The sequence below is a fragment of the Monodelphis domestica genome, chromosome 6 (assembly GCF_027887165.1).
Source record: "Monodelphis domestica isolate mMonDom1 chromosome 6, mMonDom1.pri, whole genome shotgun sequence".
In the NCBI taxonomy this organism is placed as follows: Eukaryota; Metazoa; Chordata; class Mammalia; order Didelphimorphia; family Didelphidae; genus Monodelphis; species Monodelphis domestica.
The window spans coordinates 209,168,008-209,177,600 of NC_077232.1; positions in this window are offsets into that span (position 1 = coordinate 209,168,008).

Below are 9,593 nucleotides of genomic sequence, written 5' to 3' on the forward strand. Positions count from 1 at the left end.
CAAATGGGAATCTTCCCTATTCCTAAGGACTTTGATTTCACATTGTGGTAGAGGCATGGAGAGAGAGAGGACTTGTAAGCCAAGATGCAAGAAACAAACTGGGGACCTAAACTGCCTGTCAATCAAGAGGAAGATTCCAAATGGAATGTTCCCAGGAGTTGACATTTGAGCTGACCAGGGGGAGGGGGACTTGGAGTCACTCTCTCTGGAGGTGGAACCTGGCTGAAAGACCCTTGTGGGGCTGACTTGGTTTGGGGGTTCTCTGATCAAGGAAATTTTTAGACACAACTAGATCTGATGGCAATTTGACCAGTGTGAATCTTGAAATTTCAAGATTCACAATCCCCCCCTGATGATCATTGGGAGACTAGTCTCCCCACTGATCATTTAACATAATCATTTTGTAATCCTAAATGCACTTCTAACTATGGATATACACAATATTCAATTTTCTAAGAGAAATTAGAATAGTGAGGGAGGAAATAGAAAAGAAAGAAAGCAAAACCAATGTTTTGCTAGGCGCATTGAAAGAAAGCCAAATTAGGGGCAGTCCCTTTTGGCATAAATGTGTACATTTACAATAAATGTTCAAAGTTCAGTTCAATCAACCATATCCAAAGTTCATTCTTGATATTCTTGATGAAGTGTAGGTTTTTTCTGGCATCTTTCTGCAACAATTCATTCTCTAGATATAGGAGTTTCAAGCTTCTTCCTTGAAGATCTTTTCTTGAACAAAAATCAAAATCTTGGATTTTCATAAAAATACAATTTCAAAAAAAAATCAAAATTCTTAGATTTTTAAATTAAAATAACCCCCCCCCTGAAGTAAGTGTTAAAAAAACATCCAGTTCAACTCAGAATGCAATGTTGAGTTATGGGGGTGTATGAGTCTGTGGTCTCTCAGAGGGGAGAGAAGCCACAAGGTAGGAAGATAGAGGCAGGACAGAAGTTTTTGATACCACGAGGGGAGTGACGGAGTCCTATTAGAGATATGAGGTGTTCAGGATGAGTCTTTATTAATTATCAATGAGCCACAGCTAAGCTCGGATCAAAGGACCATTCAGTAGGCTATTCCAGTCCTGAGATCCATACCACACAGGTCAGAGAGGTGAATAGAGAAAGATTAAAGATGGAGCTTGGCCAGAGGCCAAGCTCCTGCAAGGACAGCCATCAGGTAGCCTGAAAGAGAAGGAGAGCAGAGAGCAGAGAGCGCGAGGCGGAGCTTGCTGGGCCATAAATACCATTTGCTACGTAGTACATAGGGATGACCCTCATTGGTCAATGACAAGGCGTAGGTGTGGTTTCTCTTAACCAGGGGAGAACAAAGAAACCTGTTTTCCCGCCTAACCTGGGAGAAGCTGGGGTCAAGGGTCAGAGGCCTTCCCAGCCATGAGCACTACTGAGCATGCCCAAGACTGAGCAATCTGCACATGCCCACTGTTCCCCTTGCCCATAGCTAGGCATGGGCTGCTACATCTCCCCCTTTTTGTTTTACACACAAATGAATAGTGTAATATCAAAATGTAGCAATATTACAGCATTGACAAATACAAACACTCTGGTGCATAATCATATTCTGATACAGAGATGAAAAACCCATCCTGATTGTATAACTTAGATATCCCAATCAAGAATGAACATCAGCATAAACTGATTCAGTGATCAATCTTAAAAATTCCCAAACTGACCTTTCTATCTGCCTGTCTGCATTTCAGGATCAATGCAACAGTCTTAGTAGATATAAAAATGTTAAGAAAATAATTTCCACGCTACTGATCCTGGTCTAATGAGGTAGAACTCCATGGTTCACATGACAGGTGCAATAATCAAACATACCACCTTTCACAGTCTGGACTATCAGAAGTTGTCAGCCTTTTCAACAGTTAGCAAAATACTATCCCTGGAGATGAAGGATAAGTCCTTCCTTTCTCTAGTACTGATACTGCATCTTGGGGATCTTTCCGTGCTCACTGCCAGATGCCTGCCACATTAAAAAACTGGTTGGTAGCTCAATGCCAGGACATCCAGCGACTGAGGGTGTCAGCACGCCATGTCTCTGCATTTCCCAACCTCAAACATCCAATTCATATGGAAAGTGTATGACCGTGGCTGAGGCTGTCTGGTCTATAATGAAAAATTCATTATGATTCCCCTTACATGCAATCAGACATCACTCTCCAGGATGGTCATCTGAAAATTAACAATTGCTGTCATGTTCTCATGTTCACCGACTGTTAGGTGACTGCAATTCTAGAAATCTTTGCACCTTCATAATTCTGGATCAGAGCATTAGCAGTACCTTCTTTATACTCAAAGTTCTGGCCTTAATAGTGTAAAAGAAAAATCAAGGTTGATCAATCAAGAGTGACTTTAAAAAGTGTCCTCTAAAAATATAAATACTGATCTCTATAAGATTCCTCTCCCTTTTCTTTTTGATTGTGTGGTGGGAGAGATCCCTTTAAAGAAAAACATCCTCTCTCAACAATACTGGAGGATCATGTTATCACATGTCAAATGATCTCAGAAAATTGATCCTGGGAACCTGATCCCAAAATTAATACAAAATTCTCTTGGCTCTTGGCTCACAGTCTATGTGGTATCTTTAAAACTGAGCCAATGTGAAATATCAGAACTTATGTTCCCAATGATTTCTAATTCCTGATCTAAATAGATCAAAATTCGCCTTGTATATGAACATAATTTTGCACCATTACAGGCTTTGCAAAAACATTAATACATCAATCACAGTGCAATTTTTAACAAATACCAATATTCCCATCCATTTTACATTCTGATTTGTAGCTTAAATAACCATGATGGTGATAATGAAGTAGTATTTCAAGTTCTGACTGCATATTCCTTATGTCTTCCTTATTTTAAATCTCTGCTTGTATAAATAAACCCATCAATATGATAACCAAGCCTATACCATTACCAATATTTGCAAAATTCTTTCCACCAAACCAATGTTTGGGTAAATAGAAGCTTAATTTGCTTTCCATGTAGAAACAATTTCTACAGTGTCTTGTACCTACAGCATTTGACATAGCTTTTTCATTCCTAGTTGTCAGTGAATAATATCCAACGTGCTTCTTCTGCAAGCTTATCTGTGCCTATTGTGTCATGTTTTCAATCCATACTCCAAAACAGTAAAACTTAGATTATACTTTGCCCTTGCTCCATGTTTTTGTGCAATAATAATTTTTTCCACCTAGGAGAGACAATGACTGCGCGTCCACAGAAATTGTCAAACCTAGAGTCCTCAGTTTGCTCCTGAGGTCTTACTTCCATATACCAGAACGTCTTCCAGTATATGAAAGGGAAGCCAATAGATCCCGAATCCAGCGGCCGTCTGAATTCTGGGATTGTTGGAGGAGAGCAAGACATTTTTTCTATCAAGATATTACCCCCAAAGACAGGGTATCAGGAGTAATGGTTAACAATGATATTAACACTCAACTACATCTCTGGTAGTCAGCCCTTAATGTCCATTCTGGTATTGTCAGGAACATAATCTTTGCCTGGATGTCAATGATCTCTTACAATAACTCAGGTTCCTGATTAAAGTTTTCCTAGTGTCTTTTCCCTGATCTCTCATCCTTTCTTGAGAGTAACATCAGTGTCATCTGTCCATTAGACATGGCTGTGCAGCATTTCCTGCTTAGCACCTCATTTTTGTTGTCAGAGATATCAGATCTATGCTATGAATGAGAGTTTTCTATCTCCTAACTCTTTGGAGAGTCCTACCAAGGTCTATACCCTTGTTGATAACAGCATTTCTTATAATACAAGTGGTAGATTTACAATGCATACAATTCATAATGCATACAAAATTCCCTTTGACAGTATCATATACAAAATACAAAGTATACTTTAGTAGCTAAACAATTGTAGCTATTTCTTCTCAATCCCATAGCAAAGTCTTTGGAGTGTGGGATGTATCTGGTGTCTTGTACAGACGCAAGTGTGATTTAGTCCTTCTGAATTAGCATACTTGATGTTGCTCTGGGTACCCCATCTCAATGGATGTCAGCATGACAAGTGTCCGTCAGTGGCCTAATAGCCAATGTCTCTAATAGTGCAATGTCATTGTTCTAGAGTGATATTAGTCACCAAAGAAGTGTCCTTCCAGCGTGCCTGGATTGTGGCTGGCATGTAGGTAGCTGATGCCATCACCTTCCGTCTGCTTCTCTTCCTGGTCTGTATCAGCTGGCATGAAGCATGACGTGGGCGACCAGATGTTTTCATTATCTGTGAACATACAAACAAGACCTCGACCCAACATTATCATCCCCTTGGGTCCCTTACAGTCTTAATACCTTGATGATATTTAACCCACTTCAGGTATCTCACACAATGTGATCTTTACCATTACATTCAATATTGACAAGATACTCTTCTGCATGTACATTGTTTCTCATACAATTGCATGTGTGTGTGCATAGTGTGTTAAACCTGCCTATAGGGCAGTCATATCCTTTACAGTCCTTGTGCTGCTTTTCCGGTGTCCTGTGCCAGACACCTCTGCCTTCTGTCCTTCTTCCGGGCAGAATTTCTTGCCATCAGATGCTCTTGATCCTCTTCCATGGACTTCATGTATCTGAGAAAATAAACAGAAAACCTCGACCCCAAATGAAAGCCTCATTGGGTCTTAGAAAGTTAGAAAGTGACAGAATATATATACCTTCAGTTTTTGAACCTTGGGGCTCATGAATTCCTTTGAGCTCTTTTTACCATAGCTTGCATGTAAGCCATGAGCTATACAATTTAGCCCTTGCATTGCTGTTAAAAGCCCTGCCATCCCAAGCTGTTTGGAATAGACAGTTGTGCACAGTTATTTATAAAATCCGTAATCACTTTGCTCACTTCTTCATTTGAGCTTGAACCCATAAACCAGGAGAGTAGGTATCTCCCATCACTTTTCACAGTTCAACCTTTGTGCCGGGAGCATGCTGAAATGCATCCTTTGCTCCAGAATATACCGTGGATATCTATCAGGGGTGAAATTAATCCACAACAGTTTGCATTGATAAGCGATATCACCTGCTTGTTCAGGATATAGATGTACAATAGACTTTGCAAAGCAGAATGTATAGATGCTTAAATATTTGCTTTTTCAAACCCATAATCATAAAAACATCATTCCATAAATTCCCTTATGAGTTGACCCATGTGTGCTGGGATCTTAAGCCTTTGTTTGCCTGCACACAATTTTTGCTTTTTTTAAAAAAATCCCACCTTGTACAGTTATTAAAATTATAGCATTATCTTATGCTGTAAAAATATGCATAGAATTATCAAACAGTTGCACAGGAGTTGTTATTTGTGAACTACTGCAATTAGCTTCATAACTGAAAAGATCTTAATACTGTGAATAAAATCATTACTTTCATCTGCTAATTCTGCAAATCTTCCCTGCAGAAATAAATCAAATTATGCCAGTAACCTTTGAATTTGCCTTATTATCATAGGTCTCTTTTCAATATCATGATCAGCTTCAATATCTGCAATTTCAATACATGAAAGTATTGCCTCTTTCAAATCCTTAATAAATCACTGTACTGAGTAACAAATTTCCTGATCAAACCACTGGTAAACAGATTGAATCCTTCTAACCATGCTTTTACCCTGCTGAGCATGTGTCTTAATTTTCCATAGTAAAAGCTATTCTAGTTATAAATCATTTGCTTTCTGGATACAGGTATAGTAATATGCCCACTAAAAAGTTTCTGAACTGCATACAGGCTGTTTGAATAAGCTCTGCTCAAGATTCATCCTGTTGCTTTATGTCCTGTTTAGAAAAGTGTTAATAATTCCTCCATAGTTAAAATTAGAAAGCCTTATAAATTCCTTTAAATCATAATCCAATTCATGCTTATTATATCTTAGTATTAAAGTTTTCCTTCTAGCCAATTACAGCCTTAGTGATAAAACTTGCAACCTCAGTTGCTCTGATGCTATCTTCCACGTGGCTCAAGCCACGTGGCCGGTAGAGAAAAAAAAATTTCAAGCTGCTTCAGATTTAAACCCAAACCTTAAAAATTTTCTGTTTGCACTTTAATTACCTAGTGATATATACCAAAATTTCTCTACAGATAAAACATTTCTAGTCCTGATATTCTGTGGCATATAACAAAAGTCAGAGAAAGATTTTTTTTTATTCTCCTTTTTTAACTTCCTTTATCAAAATATAAGCAGACATTCCTTTATAATTTTGCCTATATCCAACCTAAATTAAAATGATGATTCAAATTCCCAGATCTCACTTCTCTGTGCTTTTTATCATTTGCAATCACCCAGGTAAAGCCTGCCTTTACCTGGCCGGACCTCAAACAAAAGAGTTCCTAGGACCTTTTTCAAATGCTAAATGAGTGCAGAGGCTTGCTTTTTAAAAAAAAAAATCTTCTGCCTTTGGGTACAGGATGGCAATATCTTTTTACAACTTAGGCTGTACCGAATTTAACCTAATTCAGGATTATTACCTTAATTCGTTAATTTTGCTGAGACCTACGGTTTTATTAGAAATTTTTTTTTTGTTTTTTATCCTTTTTTCCCAGTAATTTTCCAAGTAAGTCCAAGATCCTTTAAATGCCCTGCTTTGAGTCGAAGCAACCACTTCCTGATAAGCCTTTCAAATGCATCTGAGTCAGGCCTCTCCTGAAAAGGCACAGGGATTTTCTTGTGAAGATTAGCTTGCTGTCAGCAGAACTTTTGAAATAAGAAGTGCTTAAGAAATAACTCCTTAGCATTCTGCAGCAGTTTCTACCTTGCTTCTTCGCTAGCCTTTCCCACTTTTGCCAAACTGACTGTTTTGCCTATGAATAGCAGTCTGGCTCTCTGAGCTTTTTGTCTTAGGAGCCTGTAAATTTGACTTTGCACATTCCTGATGAAATTTTAACTCCTGCTTTTTCTTTTCCCAGTTGCTCCTTTTGAAATTCACTAGGCTCTAGCAACTGTTTGTTTCAGACTGAGATTTCTCAAGTTTTCAATAGCCCCTAGTGAGGGTTTCCCTGGGTCAAATTTTCTTTTTCCTTCCCCTCCCCCTCAGACCACTCCTCAGGTGTTTCTTAACCTCCGGAGATCCAGGTCCTGGAGAGGAGGCCTCCGCAGCATAGTATTGTACTAGCAGGCCCAGGTGGGGGAGGGAAACTGCACTCCCCCCGCCACAGAGATAGTTTAAGAATAGAGAATCCCGCTCTGACCGACCATGTGCTTCCCTCATCCTGATTCACAGTCTCAGGCAGTTAAGCTCTTGAGACTTCCATTCCTCCCCGGTCAAGCTACGACATTAAGAGTCGAGCAGGGTTCAGAGGAGAGACCCACCTCAAGCAGAGGATGACTTACCGTCCTTGGCCAGAGGAGCGGCAACATTCCTGGAACTCCGGCACCCTCCTACTTTTACCCTCGTGTCCTTGAACGCATTCTCCCCCTTAGCTGTGTGAAATAAAAGGGTTGAATGCCACGAGAAAGTGCCAGGGGCAGGTCCTGACACGCTGGGCGCCACATGTTGCTCTCTCAGATGGGAGAGAAGCCACAAGGTAGGAAGATAGAGACAGGATAGAAGTTTTGATACCACGAGGGGAGTGACGGAGTCCTATTAGAGATATGAGGTGGTCAGAATGAGTCTTTATTAATTATCAATGAGCCACAGCTAAGCTCGGATCAAAGGACCATTGCGTAGGCTTTTCCAGTCCTGAGATCCATACCACACAGGTCAGAGAGGTGAATAGAGAAAGATTAAAGATGGAGCTTGGCCAGAAGCCAAGCTCCTGCAAGGACAGCCATCAGGTAGCCTGAAAGAGAAGGAGAGCAGAGAGCAGAAAGCCCGAGGCGGAGCTTGCTGGGCCATAAATACCATTTGCTACGTAGTACATAGGGATGACCCTCATTGGTCAATGACAAGGCGTAGGTGTGGTTTCTCTTAACCAGGGGAGAACAAAGAAACCTGTTTTCCCGCCTAACCTGGGAGAAGCTGGGGTCAAGGGTCAGAGGCCTTCCCAGCCATGAGCACTACTGAGCATGCCCAAGACTGAGCAATCTGCACATGCCCACTGTTCCCCTTGCCCATAGCTAGGCGTGGGCTGCTACAGAGTCAATTATCAAAAGAAGAGAAAAAACAATCAAAAACATAAGGGAAAAAATTCAAAATAGGCCCTTGTATAGGTCCAATTTAAAGTAATTTCTATCCCAAAAGTCAATAGGACAGAATGCAGTAATATTTCACTTAGCCATTTGCAGCCAAGACTACAGGAAGTTGCCATAATATAAGAAGAAAAAAAATTCTATTTTGATAGGGAAGCATCTGATTTTTGTCATTCCCAGGGATATAAGGAGCCAGCATAATAGTCAAACTTTGTACTTGTATGAGTACTTCACAAAGAGTGTAGATACAAGGAAGTCCTACAACTTAACCTATGTCAAGCATCGCAACCTCGAGTCTCAGATTAGTATTTCATGTGTGCTCTTTTTTTTGGCACTATTCAGGTTAAGTCTGTGCTCCTTGTTTTTTTATCCCATTTTCTGGAATCCGATATGAACATTAATAATAGTCTCATAACATTTTATCAATAAATGGCAGGTTCCCATAGTTTAAAGCTTTTTGGGTATGCATTGACATTATAGCAAGAATATATATATATATATATGTATATATATATATATATTAAACTTGTATTACTGCAGAAAAAATATTAATATTAATTATGTGTACCTTTAGTACAAGAAATGAGAATAAACCAAGTATTCTAATCAAAATAAAGAAAAGCAATAATAGAAATTAAGGAAAAAATCAGTAATTCAATGTGTTCTTGAAAAACAGCGTCCAATTGTCAATGGATTATTATCTCCAATGCATATGATTGGATACAGTCAATCAATCTCAACAGAAGATACTTTCTTCACATGTGAGCAGTAAATCCAAGAGTCCTTTTCTCCAATCTTTATAGATATTGGAGTAATATTTGGAATGGTCCTTCCCACGAAGGTTGAGTTGCTCCAGTTCACTTGAAATTCTTAATATAAACTTTGTCTCCTGGGTTCAGGTCATGCAGAGAAAAGTCTAATGGTCCGGCTTGTACTGCAGCTCCGGATTCATGACGTTCACATAGTTTGTGCTTTAATTCCTGTATATAGGAAGCAATAGTAGTATCTCCTCCTAATAGTGATGTATATGCAGGGGAAAAAGGTTTAGCCTTTATAGGCTGATGTCCAAAAAGCATCTCAAATGGTGAGATATGAAAGTCTCCTCTAGGCCTGCTCCTAGGACATTTTAAATGTGTCTCGGTGCATAATTTTCCAATCATAGTTTTAAGTTCTTTGTTCATCCTCTCTACTTGGCCTGAGCTCTGGGGATGATATGGAACATGAAATTTGGGAGTTATCCCCAAGCAAGAATATATCTGATTTAGGACAGAATCAGTAAAATGACTTCCTCTATCTGAATCAATACATGCTGGTAGTCCAAAGCGAGGAATAATTTCCTTTAAAAGTCTCTTTGCAACAAAATCCACTGTGGCTCGGGTCGCAGGAAATGCTTCCAGCCATCTGGTTAGTTGATCTACTATTACTAGACAAAATTTATAACGTCCAGCCTT